Genomic DNA, 15648 nt, shown 5'->3' with positions numbered 1-15648 from the left:
GACTACAACCGGCAACTGGTTGCAATATACATTCCATATTAGCGTAAATAACAAACTGAATTTTCAGTTTATTTCGAAATTTTGTAAATTTAAGTCCTGACAAGTTTTTTATATAATTGAAGTGGTATGTATCTGTACCAACAACCTGCAACGTTATTAGATTTACATGTTTTTCACGATGATACTTTGTTACATATAATGGTTGTGATCTTCAGTCCTGAGACTGGTTTGATGCAGCTCTCCATGCTATTCTATCATGTGCAAGCTTCTTCATCTCCCAGTACTTACTGCAACCTACATCCTTCTGAATCTGCTTAGCGTATTCATCTCCTGGTCACCCTCTACGATTTTTACCGTCCATGCTGCCCTCGAATAATAAATTTGTGATTCCTTGATGCCTCAGAACATGTCCAACGAACCGGTATCTTCTTCTTGTCAAGTTGTGCCACGCACTTCTCTTCTCCCCAATTCTATTCAATACCTCCTCACTATTTATGTGATCTTCCCATCTAATCTTCAGCATTCTTCTGTAGCACCACATTTCGAAAGCTTCTATTCTGTACTTGTCCAAACTATTTATCGTCAATGTTTCACTTCCATACATGGCTACACTCCATACAAATACTTTCAGAAACGACTTCCTGACACTTAAGTCTACACTCGATGTTAACAAATTTCTCTTCTTCAGAAACGCTTTCCTTGCCATTGCCAGTCTACATTTTATATCCTCTCTACTTCAACCATGATCACTTATTTTGCTTCCCAAATAGTAAAACTCCTTTACTACTTTAAGTGTCTCATTTCCTAATCTAATTCCCTCACCATCACCCGACTTAATTCGACTACATTCCATTATCCTCGTTTTGCTTTTGTCGATGTTCATCTTATATCCTCCTTTCAAGACACTGTCCATTCCGTTCAACTGCTCTTCCAAGTCCTTTTCTATCTCTGACAGTATTACAATGTCATCGGCGAACCTCAAAGTTTTTATTTATTCTCCACTGATTTTAATACCCACTCCGAATTTTTCTTTTTTTCCTTTACTGCTTGCTCAATATACATATTGAATAACATCGGGGAGAGGCTACAACCCTGTCTCACTCCCTTCCCAACCACTACTTCTCTTTCATGCCCCTCGACTCTTATAACTGCCATCTGGTTTCTGTACAAATTGTAAATAGCCGTTCGCTCCCAGTTTTTTACCCCTGCCACCTTTAGAATTTGAAAAATAGTATTCCAGTTAACATTTTCAAAAGCTTTCTCTAAGTCTACAAATGCTAGAAACGTAGGTTTGCCTTTCCTTAATCTTTCTTCTAAGATAAGTCTTAAGGTCAGTATTGCCTCACGTGTTCCAACATTTCTACGGAATCCAAACAGATCTTTCCCGAGGTCGGCTTCTACCGGTTTTTCCATTCGTCTCTAAAGAATTCGCATTAGTATTTTGCAGCTGTGACTCATTAAACTGATAGTTCGGTAATTTGCACATCTGTCAACACCTGCTTTCTTTGGGATTGGAACTGTTATATTCTTCTTGAAGTCTGAGGGTATTTCGCCTGTCTCATACATCTTGCTCGCCAGATGGTAGGGTTTCGTCAGAACTGGCCCTCCCAAGGCCGTCAGTAGTTCTAATGGAATGTTGTATACTCCCGAGGCCTTCTTTCGACTCAGGTCGAAACTGCTTGAAGATCTTTTTGTCTTTCCGACGTCTTACTCCTACTCCTTCGGCTCATTCTTTCCGCCCCTCCTTCCTCCTCATCCTCCGCATTTTCTTCTTTACCTACTACCATCCACTCATTATCAGAATACATGATACCATACACATTAACTGAGACGGTTTCATTCTGCTTTGCGAATATGTGGACATGTTTCAGTTCTGTAGGAAACTGTATGTTATAAAAGTTTAATTTACTCATGTGTGGGAAATAGGCAGATCCACGATGTGCGTTTTTATTTTCAGGATACAGGACAGCGAGAATTGACCACTTGAAACAGGCATTGCCATTTGACTGAATGTTTATTACTGCATATTTATCAGCAATCACTTTTGGTTATTTTATGTATAGTCCTGCATACAAACCTTTATTCTGATTAACATTTACACGCAGTTTAATTATTTTTAGTAATGCCCAACCGGAATCTCTTGTTTGAAAACTGTCCTGTTTCTTTAATAATGTGTATCTAACATTATTCGAATACCACTCATTGCTGATTTCGAACGAAAATAAATGTATATTCTTTGTGTTAATGCTCATCTCTGGTACTTCACCTGATTTAGGCAAGAGGAACTCAGAGACGAGTGAAAAATTAATTTTAAGATTCATGTTGATTTTACACAGTCTACTCTCAAAGACAGGGAAACAAGCATCCAAAAAGTATCTAGGATCCTTAAATCCAATTCTGTTAGGTATATCTCCTGTACATATCCGATTCTTAAAAGTACATTCGGTGGAAACCTATTCTAAATGATTGGTTTCCGGATCTAATTTTATGTCCTTTGGTGGCGGTGGTTCACCCAGTATACATTTTCACTCTGTATCACAATATCATCAATAACAAATAACAAATTTTTACAATTTGAATAAATGAAGGAAACATCCCCTCCTCCTAGCCACGTTTTTAAACAAGTTGCTCCATTCACACATTCAAACTGGCAATGAATTGCGTTATTAGGACAAACTGTGAATAATACAAAAAGTATTTTTTTGATATAACTGCCAACTAGGTTGTTCAAAGAGCTTACAAATAGTTCTGTGTAGTGTAAACATTCATATTTATCATACAATTCAAATGCAACAAAATGTTTACCTTCTTTGACAACCTCTTTCTTGAGCAATTGTAAAATTTTAGCGTTTACTTCAAAATATGCATTTGTATTATCACTAAAACCTGCTACTTTAATTGAGAATACAAATGTGTCGCGAGACACAAATTCGAACCCACATTTATCCTCTTTTTTTAGTGAACGTAAATAAATTTCCTTAATATCTCCATGTTTAGATATTTTTCGAATTGAAATGGACATTGTTAGTGCTATAATACTCATAAAATTAAAACAACATGTGTTAGTAATTGCAGGACATTCTCAAAATCTATCACATCCATGTTATTCTGCTTCCCAGGGTAAATCATCACGACGTGTCCAGAGTTCGGGAGTCCCAGTTCTTCTTCCGTGAGGGCAGAAAAGCGTGACGGGAGGTATACCTTGACGTCTTTCAGGTAAACGAGAATTGCTGCTCCAAACTTTGTCGTTGTTCGTCTCGCACTCAAGACTGGGAATTTTTCACCTGGTTCTAGTGACGAGACCCGCTGTGTTTCTTTAGAACTCCCGCCCTCGCCCAACTTCTTCAAGTTCTGTAACAATGAAGCATCCCTGTTCTTTTGAGTTACAGTAAATAATCAATAAACAAAACATGTTTGATAGTTAATACTAACTGTGAATTATATATGTTCTACTTACATTTTGGTGAGAGATTCGTATGTGTATGCGTGTCCGAAGGCAGTGCGAAGAAACAGCAAACACCAGCAGAAGAAGAAGGGTGACCTGCGCTCAGCAGCAGCAGCGGCAGCAGGTGTCGTGTCGTGACATAGGTGAGAGAGGGAGAGAAGGGGTTTTAAAAAGTTGTGTGAGGGGCACTGTTTTTCCCACTTAAAGCCAGTCTCCTGCAGGCGCCTGCCAATCACGGTTTAGTTAGATACCCTCTACTGATCCTAAGGCGGGGATGTTAATGCAGTTGCACTAACTAAGTCCGTATTTGGTATAAACATTGTTCAGCTGAAAGCTAAACGTAACTACTTTGCTAAATAAGGTTTGCAACGTTATTGTCGTACGTCATTTAGCCCCGCCCTCGGGCTCCCCGTAGTAGGGAATGCTATGTCAAAAGTTTTTTTAGCGTTGTCGCTCTCTTTCTACCCTTGTGATCCTACTGACGCTGCTGATCTCAGGGCTGGTATCAAGCCGGTTTTATACGCAAATACGTTCCTGCTGGTTACAAAGTTTTACGGTGACAACCTACCACAGCGTCTAGACGACATATGAGGTTACATGTTAATTCCTTGAAGGGTAACCAGCGCCCTGGGACTGCGTCTGGGGCGTCTGCATTTTCGCAAGGCTCTCCGCTTACTGTTTTCTTCATGTAACGATATCTCTCCTAGAGAGAGAGAGAGAGAGAGAGAGAGAGAGAGAGAGATGGAGATATGACGCTACCTCCACCTGTTACTTACCGTACCTATAAAATGACAGGTTTTCAGAGAACTTCTATCAGTGCACACAAATCTGTCGTGAAGACCGTTCTATGTTGGTTCAGTTATATATACATTTATTATTTTTTTCCTGCTTACAACCCAGTCAGCAAAGGATATGCAGGTAGGACTTTTTCCTATTTTCTCTACAATCTGAATATCATATGTGTCATTGTGTTACAATCAACATTAAAAGATTTTTTGTTTTGTAGAATCAAAGTGGCTTTCTTAGATCTGCAAGGCTTCAAGGATGACTCTAATAGTTTCATCCCGAAACAAGCTCCTGCCATCCTCCTCGACGGTACACAAATCATTGCGGAAGCGTATCTGACAATTGCACAACTTATGTCATTTAACAGCTTATCAGAAAAAACCCAAAAAATGAACTTGTGGGGTATGGATGGAGTGCCGCTCCATACGGCGAAAAACACGTCGTGAGAACTTTGTAAATCGTGTGATTACATAATGGTAATGGGGCAAGAAAAAGTTCAATGGGCAGCGACCTTACTTGATGTAGAGCATGGGAGAGTACTAAATATGCAAACAATAGACTGTTCATCACTTAAACTTCTACAAAAAGAATATAATATTTCTACCCAGCAGTGTTTAGCAAAAACTAATGTAAGACTTATTATGAAATGGTATTTGGAAAATAAAAAAAGTTTCTTCTAGAATACAGTTACTTGTTTCTTAATTTTATTCCCCTCTCCTTTTTTTCCTGTCTTTAACTCCATAGCTCTCAGTCCAAAATATTTTATGTTCAATAAACAACAAGGTAAGGAGTAAGAGAGAGAGAGAGAGAAAGAGAGAGAGAGGGAGAGAGAGAGAGAGAGAGAGAGAGAGAGAGAGAAAGATGCAAGTTGCGATTGCTAATGAACTTCATCGTCCTGCTCGTCGAACGTATCCTAGACGAGCAGGTATCACAGGACTTGATGACTGGTGACGCAGTTGCAAATGCACTTAAAAATATATACACAAAAAGCAAGCGGGTTTCAGTACACTTACAAACCGATCCAGGAAAAGATTTCTACAATACTAGTTTTAAGAAATTAATCCACCATCTCAGAATTAATCATTACTCAACCTTCTCAAATATGAAAGCTTCAGTAGTTGAACGCTTTAACAGAACTCTCTAAAACCTTATGCTAAGAAAATTTACTTCTCAGGGTTCTTACAAATGGATTGATACTGTACACGGATTAGTAAAGCAATATAATCACACAAAACACAGGACAATTAAAACACAGCCAGTGGACATCAAAGATAATAGTCTTCTATCTACCGTGTACAATAAAATCAAAATGATTTATCCACACCGGTCGAGATTCAAAATTGGTGATTATGTCAGAATTAGTAAACAGAAGGCGGTCTTTGACAAAGGATACACTGCAAATTGGTGCACGGAAATTTTCAGAATACGTTAAGTACAAGAAACCAATCCAAGAACGTATCTCCTCGAAGATTACAAGTCTCAGCCCATAACTGGAGTTTTCTACGCTGCAGAGCTACAGAAAACTAAATATCCATCAACATATCTTGTTGAAAAAATAATACACAAAAAAGGAAACAATGCTTTGGTAAAATGGTTCGGATTCAGCAATTCACACAACTGCTGGATTAATTTGAAGGGGGAAAAAATTAATCACAGCCATTGCTCAGTTACAACACGTAGAATATGCTGATTCACATGTGTTTATGTGTGTGTGTTATTACGACTAGATTCTCATATGCTCTGCTAAAGTCGAAGGATAGCGACAGACTTGATCAATCGTGGCACACAGAACGAACTATCTTCGTGATACTTAAACCGAACTTTGTTGGTGGTTGACTGTGTGAGTGCGTGTGTGTGTGTGTCCTTTAAAGACTTTTAAAGAAACAAATCAAAGTATATTTGATCACAAAGAAAACTGTAATTGTAAACGTTTTGTGTATATATATGAATATGTGTACGTAACTGACTCATCTGGACGGCTGCCCCGACCTTGCGCAGCGGCCAGAGGGCGATGACTCAGATGGTACGGTGCCGTAATGTACGCGTAATCTCTGCGTATATACGTCTTCAAAGTGTTCCAGATCGAACATAGACATACTACTTGCGGCTGTTTATCACACGTCTCAGTGTTTATGACGTCATATCTCCGAATTATGTGTCGTACAGGGATATAATTTTGCAGGTACATTCAGTGGTACACAGGAATACTGTCTGCAAAAAGTTTCGTGAATACAATTAGGAGTAAGGAAGCAATAAGTTAAAACGCCATGCCTGACGCGGCAGTTTTACTACATTAACAGCGAAAAATGCAGTAAGAGGTACACTTTTTTTTCCTTTTATCACTCTTTGAATGTCGTCAGCAAAAAAAAGTTTCGTAAATGTTTGAAATTATATCTAAAGTTTGTTGCAAGTGCCTTAAGCGCTCTCGTTCTATGACGGTTGATGAATAAATTCTGCAAATTCGTGCGTCGTGAACTACACTACTTTTTCATACCAACCCCCACCCGTTTGATATGTAGGTGTTTCTTATTCCCCACAGCCGTTGTTTCCAGACAGACTGTGAGTGATGTGTGCACCAAGTTTGGTTGAAATCAGTCAAGTGGTTTAGGAGTATATATATATATATATATATATATATATATATATATATATATATATATATATATATATGGTGTTACAAAAAGGTAACATTCCTCACACACAAATAAAGAAAAGATGTTATGTGGACATGTGTCCGGAAACGCTTAATTTCCATGTTAGAGTTCATTTTAGTTTCGTCAGTATGTACTCCAATGGGCTGACGAGAATCCGCACGAAACTGTGCAATCACGTCATCAACACAGATTTTCTGTGAACGTTTGTGCAGGCATTGTTGGTGATGTCTTGATTGAGCCCGATGTTCTTCCACCTACGGTCAATGGAGCACGTTATCGTGATTTCATACGGGATACTCGACCTGTGCTGCTAGAACATGTGCCTTTACAAGTACGACACAACATGTGGGTCATGCACGATGGAGCTCCTGCACATTTTAGTCGAAGTGTTCGTACGATTCTCAACAACAGATTCGGTGACCGATGGATTGGTAGAGGCGGACCAATTCCATGGCCTCCACGCTCTCCTGACCTCATGCCTCTTGACTTTCATTTATGGGGGCATTTGAAAGCTCTTGTCTACGCAACCCCGGTACCAAATGTAGAGACTCTCCGTGCTCGTATTGTGGACGGCTGTGATACAATACGTCATTCTCCAGGGCTGCATCAGCGCATCAGGGATTGCATGCGACGGAGGGTGGATGCATGTATCCTTGCTAACGGAGAACATTTTGAACATTTCCTGTAACAAAGTGTTTGAAGTCACGCTGGTACGTTCTGTTGCTGTGTGTTTCCATTCCATGATTAATGTGATATGAAGAGAAGTAATAAAATGAGCTCTAACACGGAAAGTAAGCGTTTCCGGACACATGTCCACATAACATATTTTCTTTCTTTGTGTGTGAGGAATATATATATATATACAGGGTCGTCAGAAGCAGTCTGAAAATCTTGAAAGTGTGTTGCAGGTTGTACAAAAAGTAATTGTTTGTTGACAAAAAAATACGGCACATTGCGCCGTTTCTGGATTAACTGACATTGAAGGTAGCCAATCAGACAGCTGCGCCAGCAAATTCAAGCGACCCGTCAGAAACGGTGTCTTTAAATGTGTACTTCGTTTGTTTTCCTAAGACCGAACAAAAGAGCGACACAATAATTAGACACTGAATGATAGTAAAGCTCGAAATCGAGTCAATGGCTGAGCAGCCTCTCATGCGCTACCTTCTACGCTATACTAATTGTATCTGGCCAGCCACTTCAGTTTGCACGTGCAACGGCCTGATGGCTAACTTCAGTGCTAATTATCTCGCAAACCGTGGTATCTAGGAAGCCAGCTTACTCACCTTGCTAGACAAAAATTCAAGCAAATCGTATTAATGAGTTTTATTGCAAAATGAAAATTACAGCACTTAAGGGAGAACGTAGGAAAAACTGGTCAAAAATGAAAAAATAAAAAATGTATTGCTACCAGATAGATCTGTAGCATGTTAGAAATACTGTCTCCAGTTTTCACAGATTAATTCGAACTACAAATGATAAAAAAGCTCTCTTCTTTTAGTCACTGCGCAGCGCAACGTCCACTTTCCTAGTCGACACTCTTCTTGTTTGCGATGTTTTATTGTTTCCTGCTGTCATAAAAGCATCGGAAGAGTACAGGACGCTGTGGTCCCGTTTGCGTCGTGTTATCTTTGCCTTCCGCTAGATATCTTTGACAGCTGTTATTGTCTGTGGTGCACAAATATAAAGATTTCAGTTCTGCTGTTAGTGTGAGAATTACGATTGTGTTCAAGCTTTTTTTGTATAATTTCCCGTTTAAAATGCCAAGCTAGCGTGGTAAAGTGGTTAAGAAAGTGGATAAAGTTCGCCATTTACGTGTGAAGTGGGTCAACATAATTCAGCGGAACATAATTGTGGAGGTAAGACGACGAGCAGTTCACAGAAGAGACTTGGAACTGATGTAGAGTTTCTGTCCACTAAACACGAAGTGAGTAGTGGTTTTAGGATAGTTGATTTAGAAATTATGTGTTCTGTTATTAGAAATTCGTGTGCATGTGCTAACTGTGGCAATAAATGTTTAATATTATATAACAGCAATGACAGAGATGGTAATGTATGTAATATGCACTTGTTTTGTGACAGCTGTCAAATTGACATTCAATTCAAAACATCAACTGCTAAGAATTGGGTGTATGAACCCAACATAAGATTCTGCTATGGGATGAGATATGTCGGTGTTGCAAGGGAAGTTAGCTATTTGTTTTGAGCAGTAATGACTATGCCATCTCCGTCTGCTTCGTACTCAATACTAAGCAATCATCTGAACGCCTTGGGAACAGAATCCAATAGCAGTTTGTCAGCAGCAGTGAAAGAGGCAGTTTTATTTAACAAAGACATTCAGACGGAAGTAAATGACCCTTTGGTACTAGTTTATCGTGTAAATCCTTATGAAATATTTTATGTGCACTTCCTGAAACTTTAATGTTTCCGTGTGTAAGGAATATTTTCCCCTGAACTATTGGAGATAGAAAAGTGATATTTCTGCAGACTTTGTTCATAGTTTAAAACAACTTCCTGTGGTACAAATTTTTTCTAAGTGTATTTCTGTCATAATTATTTTAATTTCTGTGAAACTGAAATTGCTTTGTTTCATTTTCATAATTTTTTAAAATAAATTTTAAGAGCTCTAAAACTGATATTCAAAAACTGTTCCGCACGTTTGCTGCTAAGAATTACCTACCACAATGTGAAAGTTGTAAGTAAAGTAATTTTTGTGAAAATGTTGCTTGTATGATAGCATGTGTTGCAAAAATTTCCAACAAAGTAATGACCAAATTTTTTGATAAAAAAATTTCAAAAATCCAGAGTGTAGCCCATAATATAATTACTGCACGTACAAGATTTGGTTCTATTATCTTTCAAACACCAAACACTGTGATAGATTATGTAAACACGTCCATTTTCTCCTACGTCCCCCGTTAGCCTTTTCAATTACACAGATGTGTCAGAAATAAACAGTTCCAAGTCTGTGGTACACAGAGAGTACAAACGGAGTGAATAGAGTTGACGCCGCTATACCAATGCCCATTCTTGAAGCTGCTATTGAACTGGGCCGCTACCAGTTGGTCCCGCCACTTATGTCCTCTTCATATAGGGGCCGCTACTGTCTCGTTGTCGTCCTGGAAGGAGGTTCGGTTAGCATGCGATTGGCCGACTTCTTATCACAGCCTTCTCTTTCTGATTGGCGTACCGGCGCTTGACTTTACGCCGTAACACAAATGGCGCAGGGCATCAAATTTGTTTCCTGAAAAATTATTTCTCAGCAAACCTAACTTGCAACACCTATACAAGCTTTTCAGACTGTTTCTGACCATCCTGTATGCATGCATAACTATATATGCACACGTCATTTTATGATATATATATTCGTGCAAGGCACATACACTCTTCGGTTTACTGACGCACTGACATAGTAAAGTAATCATCACTTATATGTCTGTTTGTATCATAATTGCACCTAAGTAAGAAAATTTCAAGCAGACTTTTTTTTAATTTTTGCGTTGTTGTTGTGGTCTTCAGTCCTGAGACTGGTTTGATGCAGCTCTCCATGCTACTCTATCCTGTGCAAGCTTCTTCATCTCCCAGTACTTACTGCAACCTACATCCTTCTAATCTGCTTAGTGTATTCATCTCTTGGTCTCCCTCTACGATTTTTCCCTCCACGATGCCCTCCAATGCTAAATTTGTGATCCCTTGTTGCCTCAGAACATGTCCTACCAACCGGTCCCTTCTTCTTGTAAGGTTGTGCCACAAACTCCTCTTCTCCCCAATTCTATTCAATACCTCCTCATTAGTTATGTGATCTACCCATCTAATCTTCAGCATTCTTCTGTAGCACCACATTTCGAAAGCTTCTATTCTCTTCTTGTCCAAACTATTTATCATCCACGTTTCACTTCCATACATGGCTACACTTCATACCAATACTTTCAGAAACGACTTCTTGACACTTAAATCTATACTCGATATTAACAAATTTCTCTTCTTCAGAAACGCTTTCCATGCCATTGCCAGTCTACATTTTATATCCTCTGTACTTCGACCATCATCAGTTATTTTGCTACCCAAATAGCAAAACTCCTTTACTACTTTAAGTGTCTCATTTCCTAATCTAATTCCCTCAGCATCACCCGACTGACTTCGACTACATTCCATTATCCTCGTTTTGCTTTTGTTGATGTTCATCTTATATTTTCCTTTCAAGACACTGTCCATTCCGTTTAACTGCTCTTCCAAGTCCTTTACTGTCTCTATTTTTGTGTTAGCGAAGACATAAATCTATTACGCCGTCTACAGATGTTGCAAAATCTTAAATACAACGCTGCTCAAATAATGCTATGTAAAAAGGGACTGCTTGCTGTACAAGTAATTCATTTCTTTTTCTTCGTACATCCATGGTTGAAACGGAGGACAGTAGGGCGTCAGATGGTATATATTTATATTAAAAATGAAGAAATTCCTCCAGCTGTATTTAAGGTTTCCATTTCATTTTGGAAACTAGTTTCAAGGTTGTAACAACGTCATCTTCAGGCCCATACACTTGTTGACGTCAACTGCGTGCGGCTGATACTAGAAGTCAGTTCACGTCAAGAAGTGTATGGGCCTGAAGATGACGTTGTTACAACGTTGAAACTAGATGCCAAAATAAAATCGACACCTTAAATACAGCTGGAGGAATTTCTTCATTTTTAATATAAATCAAGTAATTCAATCCACAGCCAGGGAGCTCAAACGCTATTGACATAGATAAATTTATGAACGCGTAACGTGATTGTCACATGTTGCTGTGCGATTTTGTTTTAGCTCTGTTACGACTACGCGACAATTAATTTTGAACGCCTGGTATTTTTTGGTGGGAGTAAAAAGTATTCGACTTCTCACCCGGAAGGAGAGTGGGTCTGGAAAGTTCGGCAGTGCTATAAGTTCTGCAGAGAACTTTTCACGGTATCTCATAAGCAGGGAACGAGTATCTCCTGTGTGGCAGCCAACTTTCGAGGAAATGGTCCCATTTTCCGAAATGCTTTCTGTGGACAGTTACTGGTGGAAATCCACTTGCCACAGGCACGATGCCGCCGGTCGCCACAGCACTCCCCAGAGGCACGCTTGAGGGTGACGTCATAGAGCAGCCGCCTACCGGTGCTCCCATGGCGTGAGAAATTTCGCTCCTTATATCTGGAATTACGAACAATTCAGACAAAAGTACCACCCCTACCAACAGATGCTGAGCCGACGGTGCTGACCAACGGAGAGAAACTGTTATAGCCGGCCGGAGTGGCCGAGCGGCTCTAGACGCTACAGTCTGGAACCACGCGACCGCTAAGGTCGCAGGTTCGAATCCTGCCTCGGGCATGATTGTGTGATGTCCTTAGGTTAGTTAGGTTTAAGTAGTTCTAAGTTCTAGGGGGCTGATGACCACAGCAGTTAAGTCCCATAGTGCTCAGAGGCATCTTATCCGCATGGCTGTAACGGATGGTGCAGTCACGTCTCGATCCCTGACGTTTGCAAGACAACAACCATCTGCACGAACAGTTCGACGACGTTTGCAGCAGCATGGACTATCAGCTCGGAGACCATGGCTGCGGTTACCCTTGACGCTGCATCACAGACAGGAGCGCCTGCGATGGTGTACTCAACGACGAACCTGGGTGCACAAATGGCAAAACGTAATTTTTTTGGCTGAATCCAGGTTCTGTTTACAGCATCATGATGGTCGCATCCGTGTTTGGTGACATCGCGGTAAACGCACATTGGAAGCGTGTATTCGTCATCGCCATACCGGCGTATCACCCGGCGTGATGGTATGGGGTGCCATTGGTTAGACGTCTCGGTCACCTCTTGTTCGTATTGGCGGCACTTTGAACACTGGACGTTACATTTCAGATGTGTTACGACGCGTGTCTCTACCCTTCATTCGATCCCTGCGAAACCCTACGTTTCAGCAGGATAATGCACGACTGCATGTTGCAGGACCTGTACGGGCCTTTCTGGATACAGAAAATGTTCGACTGCTGCCCTAGCCAGCACATTCTCCATATCTCTCACCAACTGTAAACGTCTGGTCAATGGTAACCGAGCAACTGGCTCGTCACAATACGCCAGTCACTACTCTTGGTGAACTGTGGTATCGTGTTGAAGTTGCATCGTCAGCTGTACCTGTTCATGCCATCCAAGCTCTGTTTGACTTAATGCTCAGGCGTATCAAAGCCGTTATTACGACCAGAGGTAGTTGTTCTGGGTACTGATTTCTCAGGATCTATGCACCCAAATTGCGTGAAAATGTAATCACCAGTCTGTTCTAGTATAATAGATTTGCCAATGAATACCCGTTTATCATCTCCATTTCTTCTTGGTGTAGCAATTTTAATGGCCGCTAGTGTACTAAATACGAGGGTGAGTCAATAAATAAGTCACAAACGCTAGAAAATCACGTAACGTTTTAAATTTGACACCCATACATATTGAGAAGATTGCAGCACATGTCGCGTGGAAGGTAGCCGATACACAGTATTCCGCGGCCAATACTCGATGACCTTCTGTCAAACCAAAATGGCAGGTGTGCTGTAAGTGTGTACCCTGCTAGAACAACGCTATTTGTGTGAGCCGAGGGACTCTTCGCGAAATTCATTCCATGTATGACTAGTTAGAACTTCGTTTCATGGAAAGTTGTGTCCAATGTGACACATGAATTCAGATAAGGACAAGAAAAATTTACAAACACCGAACTTGCTGACCACCTTGGTTGTCCAGTGATGGCAGGAATCTAAAATTAGCGAACATGGAGGACTTGAACGGGTAATGAGGATAGGCGGCGCTAAGTGGGAGAGGGGGTAGCCCGAGGAGCGCGCCGAGATAGTCCACACATTTGCGATTAACACTGCGGGAGGTTGGAACAGTGGGTAAAGCAGCCGCCTCTGAAGCAAGAAGTCCCAGATTCGAGTCCCGGTCTGCTACACATATTCACTTGATGACACTGGCTCTACTTAAAGATCCGATGGAGCTGGTATCATTAGTTCTTTCCCTTTCCTTTCCTTGCTCCCTTCTCCACCTTCCATTATGCACTGAAGCGTCACGGAAACTGTTGTAGGCATGAGTATTCATTTACAGAGATATGTTAACAGGCAGAATCAGGCGCTGCGGTCGGCAACGCCTATATAAGACAAAAAGTGTCTGGCGCAGTTGTTCGGTCGGTTACTGCTGCTACAGTGTCAGGTTCTCAAGATTTAAGTGAATTTGAACGAGGAGTTATAATCGGCGCACGAGCGATGATACGCAGCATCCCCGAGGTAGCGATGAAGTGGGGATTTTCCACTACGACCATTTCACAGCTGTACCGTGAATATCAAGAAACTGGTAAAACGTTGTAAGAGGTCGATGACTAAGGAGTTTATTGCTAGCCCACTCAAGCAGATGTAACTTCGATGGATTGCTCATGCGCTGCCTACGATGTGTAAGCTACAGTAGAATCGCAGACCAGAGAGCAGTGTCGGTAGCAGTAGGAGTAGTAGCTCGCACTCGGGCGGTTGGATCAGGTCGCTCTTACAGAGCACTTGTCTAGTTGTATAGCTCACAGAGAGCATTTGAGTGTTGTATGTAATTACCAAGGCCGGTCGTGGAGAACGATGGCGGTGCCTGAGCGATGTAGTATAAGGCAAAAGCAAAAATTATTATTATTTATTTCCGTGCGCATATGTAATTTGCAACAACTCATTTTTTACTGTTATATCAAAATCAGATGTAAATTATTTTCAATAAATTTTCAACAATAATCTTTGTTATAAAGATAATATTTGACAGTCATTCATCTGAATTTAAAGTTTTTAGGCCAGCATTGCACTGGGCTGTGCCAGAAAAAATTCTTATGGGAGCAGATATATACACGCTATCCGGCGACTTCATTGAGGTAAGAATCTTCAGTTTGTTCAGAATGACTTTTCAGGGCCATGACGCGGCATTGCTGACGTCCAGATTTACCAGTTTCGATTCACAGTCAGTGAATTATTGAAATGTTATATATGAGTCACATTTTTATTGGGAGATTATTGCACCATTTTTATTGCGAGGTTACGGAAATAATAAACTGTTGGGAATTTATATCACCACATCTCCGACATCGCTGCGGCCGGAAAAAGATCCTGCAAGAATGGGATCAACGACGACTGAAGAGAGTCGTTCAACTTGACAGAAGTGCACTTGTGGTGCAGATTTCAATGCTGGGCCATCAGTAAGTGCCAACGTGCGAACTATTAAACGAAACGTCATCGATTGGGCTTTTGGAATCGAAGGCCCACTTGTGTACCCTTGATGACTACGACACAAAGCTTTGTGCCTCGCCTGGGACCGTCAACAGCGATATTGGACTGTTGATGACTGGAAACATGTTGCCTGAGTCTCGTTACAAATTCTATTGTGCGGATAGGCAACCTTGGGAACCCGTGGATCTGCATGTCAGTGGGGTACTGTTTGAGCTGGTGGGGCTCTGTAATGGTGTGGGGCCAGTGCAGTTGAAGCGATATGGGTTCCCTAATACGTCTAAATACGACTGTGACCGGTGACATGTCTGATCACCTACATCCATTCATATCCACTGTGCATTCCGACGGACTTGGACAATTCCAGTAGGACAATGCGACACCCTACATGTCCAGGACTGCTAGAGAGTGGCTCCAGGAACACTCTTCTGAGTTTAAACACTTCCGCTGGGCACCAAACTCCCCAGGCATGAACGTAATTGAGCATATCTGGGATGCCTTGCAACGTGCTGTTCAG

The sequence above is a fragment of the Schistocerca americana genome, chromosome 4, assembly GCF_021461395.2.
Source record: "Schistocerca americana isolate TAMUIC-IGC-003095 chromosome 4, iqSchAmer2.1, whole genome shotgun sequence".
NCBI lineage: Eukaryota > Metazoa > Arthropoda > Insecta > Orthoptera > Acrididae > Schistocerca > Schistocerca americana.
This window is presented reverse-complemented; position numbering follows the sequence as displayed.